Genomic DNA, 14691 nt, shown 5'->3' with positions numbered 1-14691 from the left:
TTTTAAAATAAATTGACAAGCATTTGTTTAAATGATTTCTGTTTTTGATTGAAATGTAGGTTGAATCATAAAATCATTAGGTTTTACATTTGGAAATCTCTTTCATTTAATTTTCATTAATGTGTCATTTTCAGGTCTATGAAGAATAAACAAATTTACATTTTCTCCTGTATCTTGCCTCATTAGTAAGTGCTTTGAATAGTCAGGTATGTGCAGCTTGTCTTTCTGGTCATATTAGAGTACAGTGTGATTTTCCTGCCTTTTCCAAGACATGGAAGATACCCTGATTAAACAGGCAGGAAAGTGACAAACCAATTGAACCTTTCAAACTCACAAAGAAAACAGGTGCACAAAGGTGAAAGCTACTCACTCTCACTCACCCTGCAATACAGCAGATTTAAATATTGCCCATGATGAGATTTGACCTCAACCCTCTTTCCCAGAGGGCTGGCACTTCCAGGAGTAACCTCTCATCAGGAGAAAATCCTTTCCCTCTAAAAATCACCCAGGCCCCTTCGCTGTCAGGAAGAAGCATGCCATGTGCTCTTCCTACTCTGTCTGATGGCACGTGTTACAAAGCATTTTGAAATTTGGAGAATTGAGAGAGACATGCTGTCTTTGTTATAACCTTCCCTCAGTTAATACATGATACAATGCATTTCACCTTGACACCAAAGATGATAAACAATTGAAATAGTCTACTTGGTGCCAGGACAGAAATTAGGAGACATATTTGTTAATTTTCTGTTTAGAATGTGTTCCAGAATATTTTTCTAATTTTTGTGCGTTTTTTTTTTTTTTTTTTTTTTTTTTTTTTTTTTTTTTTTTTTGTCTGTTTGAGATAGGGTCTTGCTATGCAGTTCAGGCTGGCCTTAAGCTCACTTTGTAGCCCAGGCTGGTCTCAAATTTGCAACGATCCTCCTGTCGCAGGCTCCCAAGTGCAGGGATTACAGGCATGCGCCATCATCCCCAGCCCTGGCTGGTTTTCTATATTTTTGAAATTCAGAAGAAAATGATCAGATTAGATGCTTCAATTGTTTGTATATTGGTGAACAAAGTGGGTTGTAAAATTGTAGTAAGGAATTATAGGAATCTGTTTCACACCAGTAATAGCTCTTCACAAAACAGAGGATTTTTTTTGTCCTCAGTCCCTCCATGATAGAACATGAGGGATGTTTTTTTCAACGTCTTCTTCAGGTACTAGGAAAAGACATATTTAAAGGAGCTTTTTGCCCAGCTCCCAATTTCACAGTATCCGTGTATTCATCAGTGTGATCCCTGCATATAATAGTATCACCCAGTACTTCTGGAAACAAAGAAGGTACTTGTGCCTGCTTTGTGCTTTGCCAGGGGTGGAGACCTGACTAGGAAGGAACAGTTCTAACGATATTCACAGTGATTCTATACTAAAAAGAAAAAGGGTAAAGACATGAATATAAAGATATGAATGATCTTAAATTATAATTGTGATCAAATTTTGAGGGAGGAGCTAAATAATTAGAATTTGAAATAAGATAAAGAGATGACAGGAGTAGACCAGGGATCGAGAAATGCTGTCTCTGTAGTAGTAACTTAAAGACTAAAGTAGAAAAAGAAATCATCTACAGCAAAACTAAAAGCAAGCCAAACAAAATACACAGTAGAAATTATAAGAAAGAGAGAGCGAACAGTGTAAAACTGCACACATAAGGTAGACAGAATAAGTGAAGAACTGACACAAGGTGGCTTGAGAGTTTTAAGTGGCTTATGTGAGAATGCAGTGACAATGTCCAGTCTTCATTGCCGAACTAGGTCCTCTCATTCCATACCACAGCTAGTTTGTTCATTCAAAAACTCATTTTCATTTTTCAGGCATCAAGACAGAAACAATTTGCCACTCCACATACTTTACACAGTCATGCATTCCGTACCCCAACCTGCAATTTCCCTGAAAACTTTCATTTGGATGGTGTCATCAAAGCCATCGGCAGATACGGCCTGCTAAATGGAGTTGAATTAAGTCACGTTACATCAAAATGTGGTGCTCTTGAGCAGCGTACAAGCCCTTATCATCAAACAGTTGCAGTAAGCATGTATTTTGCAAGTTTCACCATCTCAATCTGTATTTGCCCTCAGTCCTTCCTCAGGCTCTGTCTACACTGTCAGATGAAGAGTTGAGCGATCACCCTGGGAAGGGTATCAATGGAGACAGTTCAGGTCAAATGAGTCCCCTTTTCCCAGCTTCTGCTCTATAATAGGCTCATGTCTCCTCTTCAATTTGCCTGCATAAACAGAGCCTTAGGGCAACTGTGAGACTAGCAGGTACTCCAAACGTGCCTCAAATAATATAACAGAATTTAAGGTCTTGTCTACAAAGCGTATTTGACCCGCAATATTTCTGTGCTGAAGGAGATGGTGAAAAATTCCATTCTAACTTGTTTTCTAAAAACTGAGGAAACTGAGGCTTATTCAATAATTACTTGTCTAATACGGTGATGCAGAGATAATCTCTGGGAAGGGGATGCTACTGAATAAGGATATTCACAGCCCTATGTAACAGCTTTTCTTGGACATCTGTATGTGGCAATTGGAATCCATTGATTCTAACAGCCCTTTAGCAAGTACTTAATATTTATCAGACTCCTGTAAGGCAAATAATCATCACTAGCCACAGGCTCCACTGTGCTAAGAATTGTGCTCAGCAATCTACATTCAGTTCTTCTAATTGGCACACCAGGAAAGAGACATGATTATTAATCCTATTCTATATAAGAAGAGACTAAAGATTTGAAGTTTAAATAACTTCTCTCAAAATTACACAACTTTATTTGGTTGGTAAAATTTCACTCTCAGCCTGAAGTCTTAAGCATTATATTATCCCCCCTGTGCCTTTAATCTTAATTGTCAACTTGACCGGATTAAAGAATGCCTGGAGAGATGATTAGAACACGGTGGTGTCATAGTCATCATGTGTCAAAATGTAGACCCCAGCTGAGGGGCTACTTGGGCATGTACATTTGTGTCTTGGTTCTTTTCTCTCTTTGCTGAGACAAAATACCCAACACCCAAAATGAAGGAAGGAAAGGTTTATCTAGCTTAGAGTTTGTAGAGGTTTCAGTCCATACTTGGCTGGCTCTGAGGCAGAAGGTAGAAAAGCAACAAGAGCAAAGGGGGGAATGGCAGCGGAACAGCAAAGCAGCCAGAGCAAAAGGTAGGAATCGCATCAAGCAGCTTCTTTCCCTCCCTTACATTGTAAAAAGGCTACCCCCACCTAAGGGGCATGTAGCTCTCACAAAATCTCCATGCCCTCCTCTTCCACAGGCTCAGGATGTATACAAAGTAAGCACCTTGGCTTCCTGCTGAGTCACTTAGCCAAACCTCTAGACTCTCCAGGTTGACACAATGTATCAACCATAACAATTTGGAAGGCATATCTCTCTCCATTGCTATTCATTTGCTCTTCCCACCTGCAATGAAGTGAGCACGTTTGTTCCACCATGCCCTTCCGCCATGATGTTTTACTTTAAAACCAGCTCTCGATGGAGTGAACCATCTGAAACAGTGAGCTAAATCAAGTTTCCTCTCTTTAAGTTGTAAACATCAGATATTTTACCCCAGAAACAGGAAAGCTGCCCCAGAGGTAAGTATGCTTTGAGGCAAAATATTAACTCACAACGTTTAATTTAGTCCATACTTGTGGAGGCTGAGAATGCAACTCAGTGGTACAGTGCTTCCCTAGCATGACCGAAGTCCTGATTTCAATCCCTGGCATCAAAAATAGTTAAAACATCCAATTATGAGTCTGGAATTGTGTTTCTTGTAGAGATAACTTTGATAGACACAATACACATATTTCTTACATTTGTAGAGCTAAAATTGCCCAGTAGGTGATACAAAAGTTGATGATAGCATGAGGAAATTTTTCTTGTAGAACCAGTGAGGTTTTTTTTTTTTTTTTTTTTTTTTTTTTTTCTGGGTCAGGTGGAGTTACCTCTTGCCTGATGAGCATGAGGACTGACTTCAACAGTAGGGGCATTTTTTTATACACTTGCAAAGTTAGTGTCATGGCAGTGGGTGGGGTAATGTTGCCTAGTGACTAAGGACTGTAATTGTCTGGCAGGATGCCTTTTTCAATACTGAGGTAGCTTGACTGCTTGACCAATAACCAGCTCCAGTGGCTCCCAACATATCTCCCTTTTCTGCTTAGCTGCAGAAGTAATGGGTGTTCAGTTGAAACTGGAAAAGCTGTGCTTGAAGAATATTATCCAAAGTCCATAACAGTGGTCAGTTATGTCTACCCGGTAATTGTCAGAGGTTGTTGATGACTTAAACTTTTTACAGTTAACCTATTACTGTGGCATTGTTTCTTTACATCTTATGGTTACACTTTTCTGCTGGATGTTTTAGACCAAGTTAAAATGAGACCTCTACAAAGAAAAGTTTAACTTTTGCTTACTACCAAGATCAGTTAGGTCTCCTCAGGAATCATTTTGGAACCAAGTACAGCATCTCTTAAACTTCTGTCAGTGTTAGAAATCTGGATGAATCATAGCCATCGCGTGACCAAGGTGCTTTTTGTGAAAGCTTGAGAGAGTTTAAAACTCAGAGTCTATGAGTGAGGAGGGTTCATGCCTGCCTAAGTACTTTTTCAAGACTTTCTGCAGGCCCAAAAGAGGTTTCTTTGCCTTTTTTATATAGCACATGCTTTATATACCTTCTATTTATGCATAGATTTCCATAGCAGTTTATCTTTTTTTTGTTTTGTTTTGTTTTTTTCTCCGGTACCGGGAACCGAACTCATGACCTTGCGCTTGCCAGGCAGGCGCTTTTGCCGCTGAGCTAAATCCCCAGCCCCACAGTTTATCTTTAATATTTAAGACTTCAATGACTTAGACAAGATACTCTGGACAATTCAGACTATATACTCTGACAAATTTGACAGAATACTCTGAACACAATATTTGCCTAACAAGCATCTTTCTGTCAATGAGCCAATGCCAGTTCCTGCCTAGGATTTCCAGGACCCATGAACTTTGCATCTAAGTAGTTCACATAAATTTTTTCTTGTCTTTAAAATTTTCTAGTGTTTTGAGAACCCTGTAACTTACAGCTTGCATGGATATTCTTCTGGTAATGCTATACCATTCACAAATAAACATTATTCCTCAGAGAATCTCTTTGAGAATTATGTGTAATGACCATGAGAAATAAAAATATACTCATGTACTAAAATAATTTTTAAATGACCTTTAAGAACTATTAGGTATAAAAGATGAACAGAAAATACTGTAAAATAGTGTAATCATAGCTTGAAGAGTGTGGTGCTATAGAAATCATTGATCAAATTTGGACTCGAATAAAAGTAGAATTGATAACATGCTTTAGTGTATTTCTGTTGCTCTAATAGAATACCTTTATTATAAATAGTAAAAATTTATTTCTTACAGTGTTGGAGATTTGGAAATCCACCACCAGTACTATGAGGCTTCACATCTTGGAAGCCAGACATGTTGTCTTCATCATTGGCTATGCTGTCCCTAGGAATTCGATGTTTTGCTTTCATATAGCAAAAGGGCAAGAAAGGGCCTCAACTAGAGCCCTTCAGTGATTTCCTCAAGGCAGCAATCAATTTACGAGAGTAGAGAACTCTTGATTTAATTGTCAAAAAAACTCTACTTCTTTAGACTACACAATGGGGACCGTGTTTCAACACGCACTTTGAAGGGAATACAAAAAACAAACCAGAGCACAAAATAAAAATAGAAGAAAAGATGACTGGAAGGAGATGGAAGAGTAGGGACAAAATGCTGTGTAGGAAGAGAGCTTTATACATGTGAAGCCTATAGATGAAGCGGCCACGTGGCATGGCCAGGCAAGATGCTACAAAATCAGGCAGAAAAGAAAGGAGAGTATAGCCAGAGTGGGAAGGTGATTTCAAGCTTCTGAAACATTTTTGTCTGCCTTTGTGAAAGTATTACTGAAAGATTTAATAAGGAGTAATTATAAGAGGGTTTATGTATTCAAAATGCTCTATACCAGTACCAGGTGTGGTGACACAAGCCTGTAACCCCAGCACTTGGGAGGCTGAGGCAGGAGGATTGTTGTGAATTCGAGACCAGCCTGGGCTACAAAGTGAGCTCAAGACCAGCCTGTACTGCACAGCAAGACCTTGCTCAGAAAGACAAAAATAAAACAAATGCTCTATACCAAAGGGGTTGTGGAAGTTCAAATTGGAATATCTGCAAGTGTCAAAATTTCATTTGCAACCTGGAATACAAACAGAGGATGGCAAGTGTGTCTGGCAAAAGCTCCAGAAATTATTGCCATTTACACATTTTAGAAAGTAAGAATAAGAAGCGTGGCCCACTGGTAGAAGAGAGGAAATAAAAAGAAGGAGGTTAATTTAAAGAAATCATATTTTGGCTCAATATAACATAGCCATCATTATATGCAAATGTAATCAGTATTTCACCTTTGTATCCTTGAAGACCTTCAAGGAGAGGAGATATATCTCTGTTTCTTAGGTCCTGATAGAACCATATAGGGAAGGGAAATTTTGACCTGGTGTTCTCTCCAAAGTTGTTTCTTGATCACTAAGATTCTTTTTTTATTTTATGGATTTGAATTTCAGCAACTTGTGTTGCTGAAGAAGAAGGAATATAATTTATTTTTGCCTAGAATTTATACAAAATTCCAAATTCTATTTACAAAGTGATTGCAGTCTTACCATCAAGAAGATGAATGAATTTTTCTATCTAAAAGATATGATTACTTCAACTCAGCTCAATATATGCTGTATCTGGTCGTGGACTAGGAATTTAGTGTAACACTTAGAGAATATCTATTTCAGAAATATCTGCAAATCTTTCTCTTATATTCCATCAGTGATTACATAAACACTTGGATGAGAAATCTTTATTATTAAATTTTAAGGAAACAGTATCGAGCAATTGAAATTCAAAGAATAAAATTTGTTTCTCCCTCTGCTTTGATTCAGTTTTCATTATCTCTTAGTTAGCCTATCATAAGCTTCCCTGCAGTCCTGATTATCCTATTCCCCATTTGTCCTTCCTCTTCATCACTGCAAGTGATATTTCTTATAAATTTCTCTTTTTATATTTCCATGTTTAACACATATTTGCATAGTCCATTTGTTTCCATGGCTTATAATGCAAATTGTATATAGCTTACATGATGTGAAATGTTTTGTTTATGTTGATGTAATATATTCAATCCTTCTCATATATTCCTCTCTAGTTTTTCTCAGGTGCTATAGACTACTTTGGATTTATTTTTCAAAAAAATAGCAATCATTACTACAAGAAGTTCAAGTAGAAGTAGTATTATATATTTAGATTAAATTACATAAATGTATTATATAACTATCATTGTTATAGTCTTAGTTATAGTAAAATAGTTATTGCATTTGAAGAGTTCATATAAACCAAGCATGTAAATTTTCCATTTATATAGCTTACTTTCAGCATTTTAATTCATTTATTTAACATACATTTCTTTTTTTTTTTCTCCGGTGCTGGGAACCGAACTCACGACTTTGTGCTTGCCAGGCAGGCGCTTTTGCCGCTGAGCTAAATCCCCAGCCCCTTAATGTACATTTCTGAAAGAACACTCAAGAATTAACTCAGTAAGTCAGTATAGCACAGTAAAAGAAGAGGTAATCTTCCCAAAGAGATTATTCCAATGAGTCATAATATTTCATTTATAGAAATAAGTATTAAATACTTATTTCAGGGGATGGGGATTTAGCTCAGTGGCACAGCGCCTGCCTGGCAAGAGCAAGGTCATGAGTGTGATTCCCGGTACCGGAAAAAAAAAAAACAAAACAAAAAATACTAATTTCCTTCCTTTTTCACTTTCTTTTCCTTCTTAGGAGTTGCATAAAAAATTTTGCATTGGGTAAAAAATACAAGTAAACAAAATTCTTCACATGTGCCACCAATTTAAAATTCAATACTTCATTACGTGGCATACCTTAATATGTTTGTTAAGGATAGTTACAGCTTTCAGAATAGAAGTGTGAGTTTTAACCTTGTTTTGATTCAGTCACCTGCATTGTCAAGGAAGTCTGCCGATTGGACTGCGTTTTTGAAGTCTTGCCTTTGACATCAGTATTCATTTTAATGTCATGCCATCAATGTGTCGCCTCAAGAGGAGATCATTTCAGTCTTAATATAGTCAGGTAAGTAAGAGCGTTTCACCCTGGGAAATGCAAGAAGTACAGAATGGGAACCTTCTGGGTTGGGGCACAAAGTCCAAAGAAAACCCCTGGTGAGATTGTCAAAGGCAGAATGTACGGAGATGTGAGAAGGTGCCACGTATTATCCAGAAGAAGGAGGAGTGATTGGCAAGGTCAGGCTATTTGCAGAGATAGCATTTGAGTCCAGTTCAATTGAAACTTTAAAGCTTAGATAAGTCAAAGGGCGGTGAGCAAGGGAAAAGAAAAAAGAAGTCATGCTTTCCTTATAGGAAACTCAGTAAGAAAGAGCATCCTCTGTATAAGAGGAACTGCATAAATGAGAGAGAACTGCAAAAGAAATTTAATGCATAGCCCTTGTAATATATTAAAAACACACATAATTTTATCAGATTAATGAAAGGACTAATAGTGACTATATATACATATAAAGAGGGCATATTTAAGAAATATTCAGAGAGTGAAACTAGGTGATATTAATACTTTTTTTAAAAAAAATCTTAGGCAGTGCTTAATCCATGAACAATTTGAATCAGAATCACCAGGTAAACTTGTGCTACTTTTCTTGCTTACCGAATCCAGATCTGGGAGAGAAAGGCCCAGGAGTGGGGGTTTCTGAAGCAAGTTTCTAGAGTGTAGGATATGCCTTCCTTCTCTAGGTGAAGAGGAGATGAACATATATCTCTTTGGCTTCTTCAAAGCCCTTGTATTCCTTTGCTCATCCTCACCTGTGCTCCCTGCCCTTTCTTGCTATTCCAATGTAGCTTCCATGTTATGGTCACATTGAGGTACACAGTGATCCTGGACTGTCAATCTTTCCTCCACCACCATGTTATTTGTTTTTTATCTTTGTTTGCAATATCTTCCAAAGCTCTCTTCTTTCCTTTTACCTAACTGATTTCTATATTTATTTCAAAATTTTACTTACAGTCATTTTCAGTTGGAGGAATCACTGCTGAGTATATACAGGACTATGTGGGCAGCTTTTTCTTATTCCTCTGTAGATCCTAAATCAATAAAGTGTAGAGATGGTTGCAATAGCAAACTCACCTCAGGATGTGCTCCCCATTAACACAAGACTATTTCCTCTATTCACAAGATTCTTATGAAGCATAGGCTTGCTTCCCAGCATTATACTTGTAAATAACTACATGTCTAGTGAAGCAAACAAAAAATAAATATTACAATAGAGTGGAATCATTGCTATACTAGGAGAAAAGTAGGATATCATAAGAAAATAGTTATCTCTAGTTTTTAAATGATATTAAGTAGTACATCATAGCTCATGTTTTACAAAGCATAGATTTAAAAACAAACAAAAAGCACACTGATAAAAGTAGGTGGAAAAGGTCCAGGGATATAGCTCAGTGGCAAAAGTGCCTGCATAGCAAGCACAGGGTCCTGATTTGGATTCCTGGTACTTAAAAAAAAAAGTAGATGAAATGGATATATTGTGGTAATGAATGAAGTTACCTCTTCTCGCTGAGTTCAATATATATTTAAGGCTCAGCATATATTTGAAGAAGCATGGAGAAATTTAAATCAAGGGAGCTTTATGGTGTTCCAGAATCTGAATTTCAGGTGTATCTGATATTATTCTGTACCTGCATTTCTATTTTATGTGTTTTTCTTAAATCAACCTGCTGTCAAGAATCTATAAGTGACATTGTTGAGGAACCCCAACCCGAGTTTAGGAATAAATTGAAGTCATAACAAGGATCATTTTAAATCAACCCAGTATTAAAATAGGGAGGGGGGCTGGAGATATAACTCAGTGGTTGCTGGAAAAGTGCAAGGTCCTGAGTTCGATTCCCAGTACCAAAAAAAAGGAGAGAGGGAGCTGGAGATATGGCCTAGCAGCACAGTGCATGCCTGGCAAGTGCGATGTCCTGAGTTCAATTTTCTGGTACCAGAAAATAAACAGAGAGAAAGAGAGAGTGGTACATCAATAAAGGAAAATAGTGGGATGCAATTATGCAGTTATAGTATGTTGTTGCAGTCGGAGAACTCGAAATTCACCTGTTACTTTCATCTTCATAAAACTTTTATGAGAAAAGCAGGAGTGATTTAAATGCCCATACAATTCCAACTTTGGAAAATTTATTGAAAAAAATCAAATCACTTATTGATTTAAAAAATTAATAGGTAACTATTACATTTTCAACATTACATGAATTTATAAACTCATTTTATTTATTGCTTTTCAATATTCATATATTTCCATAGCTTATTCATTTCTAATTTAGACCTTCCTATATCTCTTCTGCTTTTTTCCCCGATTTAAGTTTGGCTATTAAATAACAAACTTTGAAACACAATACTGCATGTAATAAATGTGCAAATTTTCAGGTTTTGAATGGGGCTTGTTCCCCAAGTTTTGTGATTTGAGTCTGTTAGAAGGTGCAGTCTGGCTGCAGGGTCTCTTGGTGAATGGATTGAAGGGTATATTATCCAGCCTAGTTCCTCATTTCAGTTTGTGCTTCTCAGATGCCATGTTGTACCAAGTTCCCCTCCAGAGCAGTTCTTCCTGCTATGTCATTTTTGCATTTGTCCCTTTCTGCCATGCTGGAACTTCTAAAACTGTGAGTCACAATAGACTGTTGATGTCAGGTATTGTGTCTTAGGGATGAAGGAAGTGATCAAGATGCATTTTGGTACCACAGAAGTTGGATTATTGCTGTGACTCTACCTATGTGGTTTAGAAGCCTTTGGAACTGACTTGTGCAGGAAGCTTGGAAAACTTTGGAGACACCAAGTAGAGAACACTTAGACTGCTGTAAGCCATGCTCAGTGGTAGATTTCAATCAGAGCTCAGAGGAAAAAAAATGCTCGTAGAAGTGCACACAATAAAAGCCAGGCTCAGAAGTTTACGGGTGTAAGCAAGGAAGCTGGGTTAAGACCATGTGTGCTATGTATATATTTTGTTCGTGTTCTGAGATTTTGCCAGAGACTGAGGCTAAGGGCAATAGAATAATCTGGCAGAGGATATTTCGAGGAAACACTGCACTGAGGCTATAACATGATAGTTTTTATTGTTTTTGGTGAGATTTACAGTGAGAATTAGGAACAAAAAGTTCATTTGAGATGTTTCAATTTCTCCAGAAAGGAAGGTGGGTCCACTTGACATCATGAATGTGGTGTTTGTTTTATAGGCATATGCAAGTCAAGAGTTATGGGGCCAAGGATGCTTCCACACACATTTTAAAGGAAGGACCAAGAGGCTAGGCCGTGTGCACCTAAAAGGGCAATGAGTAAAGCTAGGAGATCAAAGCTGAAAATGTAGTGGAAACCCCAGGAAAATGGAAAGACTAGGAATGTACAACATCTTAGCAAAGCCACAGGTAGTGAACAAAATCACCCCAAGTGGGAGGCCATGATGGCTGCCACCAGCAATGTCATAGTAGTGGGTGTGCCCGAGCCCCTTAAAGTACACATCTTGCCACAAATTTCCCTCGGTTCTAGACATGGAGCTGTGACTATGTTCTAGGATTTAGTATTCTCTTCTCAGGCTCTTTCCAGGTTATTGGAGAGCTGAGCAAAGAATTGGAAGCAGACATATGATAAAAGGTAGTAAGGTTTTACATTTATGAAATGGAGGAAAACAGTATGCTCTACAGGGTGATTGCAGACCAATGTAAGTAGGAAAAGAAGAGAAAACTCACAGTGGCTATGAGTTTAGTGGCCAGTGTCTGCTTTACTCCTCATCCCTTTTTACCCCTGTGATCTAGACAATCATATCAAAAAATGGCTTGATTTCATGCCAGAAGAACTGAAGATAGCAGTTACCAATTGCTTCAAGGGCAGGGCTTGGGAACTGTTTTTCTGCACATGTTTTTGGGTCTCCATGATTGACAGATCGTGCCCACTTGCACAGCTGGCTAGCTAGGCCCTAATCTCTCGTCTCCGAGCTACATGATTTAATGAATGTTCTGCTAGATTTAGGTCTTGATTTGGTCCTGTTCCTTTCTATCCCCCTACTTCTCCCTTTTGGAACGGCACTGTTTTTCCTATGCTTTTGGATATCAGCAGTGTTTAACTTTCTTTTTGATTTTTACACGAGCTCACTGCTAAGTTTTCCTTGAGTCTCAGAGGAAACTGTGGACATGGACTTTTCAGCAATGCTGAGACTGTTAAAACTCGGTGACTCTTAGAGACTAACTGAATGCATTTTGTGTAAAGAGAGACACATGAGTCCTTTGTGGCAGGGGTGGGGGTATTATGCTTTGAATCTAGACTATCTCCTCAAAGCCTCATGAGCTCAGAGATGGAACTTTTGGTAGATTTTTGGGCCATGGGAGCACTATAGCTAAATGTTTTAGGATTACGAAAGTCTCACAGAATCATGTTTTGTTTCCAAGGAAGTGAGTTCTCATAAAAGACCATCCCTGTCTGGTCTAACGTCTTTCCGTATGATCTCCTTCTCTTACACATATTCCCACCATGATACTCTCTTCCATGATGTGATGTAGCCAAAAAATCATTAATAAATCAGAATCTACTTGCTTACAAAGGTTCAGCAAACAGAAGCCACATTATTAAGGCAAGAAAAGCAAGTCATTCAGGAAGCTCCAAAACTGAGAAGGCGGTGTGCTAAGTCCTGAAAGACCATCTTACTACAACTTTTCAGCTTCATTTTATCCTTAAGCAAGTGAGAAACAGGTGAGATTTAAGTTAGCTGAGGAAATGACTGAGACCTGAAGAGTTATAGGTATCTCTCTGATGGTCTGGAATGGATGTCTTTCAGTCTGGTAACTGGTTATCTATTGATTTGCCGTATAGTCATGATATCCCTACAAACCTTAGAACTGTCTTAGTTATTGTCACCCCATTGTCATAAACTCTAAAGTGAGAAAAGAAGGATTAGGAAAGTTTCAGATACATCAAACCTGTGCTGCTAGTTGTGACAAACATTCTTTCAATGACTAATTTGTCCTCTTCAAAGCTTGACAAGTGTTCTGGACAACTCATCATTATAACCTACAAGGAGAGGTGTCATCTACAGCAAAGCCACTGAGAGACTAATAACATGCCACTTATTTCCAGGAGCTGCAAAATTAGTGATTTTTGAAGTCAACTAGAAGCGAAAGATTGGAAGTGAGTGTGGTTAGGTGGTTTATGTAGGATTTTTATTTGGTTTCAAGAGCCAGCAACAGAACTGAGCCAATGTAGACACAATGCCTTTCGATTTCCAGAACGGTGAGCTAAATCAAACTTTATTCTTTGAATATTACCCAGCCTTAGTTATTTTGTTATAATAATAGATAAATGACTAACACAAACTTTATACCTTAAGGATTAATGGTGATAGGATTTACTATTATTCATTTTCTGTATTCAATTTATAAATAAAACTGTCCTGTAATTTAAGTCATCATAAATATATGTTTTTCAGATTGTTGTGTATTGATAACATTACAAAAGAATTCATTCTTGGAACTGACCATGAGAGAAAGCACGTGGATATAGTTAATGTTTCAATATATGTTGGCAAATTGCTTTGCTATAAATACAGACATCATAGGAGGTTCTTTAGAGAAGAGACGTTTCAGAGAGATAAATTTTTTTATTTTAAAGAAAAAAGACAAAAACAAAACGGCACTATAAAACAGAAATTATAAAAATGATACAGAATTTCAAAATAAGATGATATGAATCAACAACGGTTGTTGTATTACTTATTGTTATCATCAAAGTAGTTGCTCAGATTACCAGATATAGGCATGCAAGACTAAACAAACAAACATTAACTGTTCCCTTCAATAAAGCAATAGAAATTAGTGTTACAATTACCTTAGCCATCCTGTGTGTGTATATACATATATCTTTTTCTTTCAGAGAGATAACTCTACAGCAAAGCCACTGAGAAATTAATAAAAGCAAGACAAGAGAGGATAAACATTAAGAAGTTCAACAGCAACTTTAGCAATGAAGTATGGGCTACTCAAGAGAAAAGGGAAGAAATGTCAAATAGCTTTTGTTTCAAATGCATAGCCAACCAGAATATAGAAAATATAAAGTACACACTACTTTCAAATTTGGACCATTATTTCTAAATAAGTGAGTGGAAAGATTTGCGCCAATTTGTTCTATTCCAGTCCAAAAAAGAAGACAAACATGGAAGCCTGTGTTTGATATTATGCACTCATATTGCTATTGAGAGATGGAATTTCCTGGCCTTGCATGCAAAGATTGCTTATGTACTCATTAAGCTCCATTTGAAATAAGAGTGATTACTGATCAAGTGCTGCTTTCTCAAAAGTGAATAGAAATAGTAACAATGTTCAGTTTTGGCAGCTGAAGGCATTAAACCATTGTATCAGTTGAACACTGATTAATTTTATTAAGACACTGACTCCTCTGCAACCCTAAACTATGCCAATAAAAATAAAAATAGAGCACTTTCCTTTAATTATATTTAATTTTCAAAATAAAAAGTTACAAGTAATAACACAGTGATAATTGCACAATATTTTCTTTTTTTTTTTTTTTTTTTTTTT

General features: G+C 37.2%; 1 long non-coding RNA gene across 2 annotated transcripts in view; it reads left to right on the top strand.

Moving 5' to 3' along the window:
* Positions 1-14353, top strand: part of LOC102018317 — a 50450-nt gene extending 36097 nt beyond the window's left edge. Inside the window, exons 4-7 of one of the 2 annotated variants that reach the window (XR_001234715.1) lie at positions 135-206; positions 8044-8179; positions 12706-12853; positions 14030-14353. This is a non-coding gene — a long non-coding RNA (uncharacterized LOC102018317). The remainder of the gene's footprint in view (positions 1-134; positions 207-8043; positions 8180-12705; positions 12854-14029) is intronic. The other variant, XR_261601.2, reaches the window with a different exon arrangement.
* Positions 14354-14691: the final 338 nt, after the last annotated feature.

The sequence above is a fragment of the Chinchilla lanigera genome, unplaced genomic scaffold (assembly GCF_000276665.1).
Source record: "Chinchilla lanigera isolate Chin_1 unplaced genomic scaffold, ChiLan1.0 scaffold00032, whole genome shotgun sequence".
NCBI classification, from domain to species: Eukaryota; Metazoa; Chordata; class Mammalia; order Rodentia; family Chinchillidae; genus Chinchilla; species Chinchilla lanigera.
This window is presented reverse-complemented; position numbering and strand designations above follow the sequence as displayed.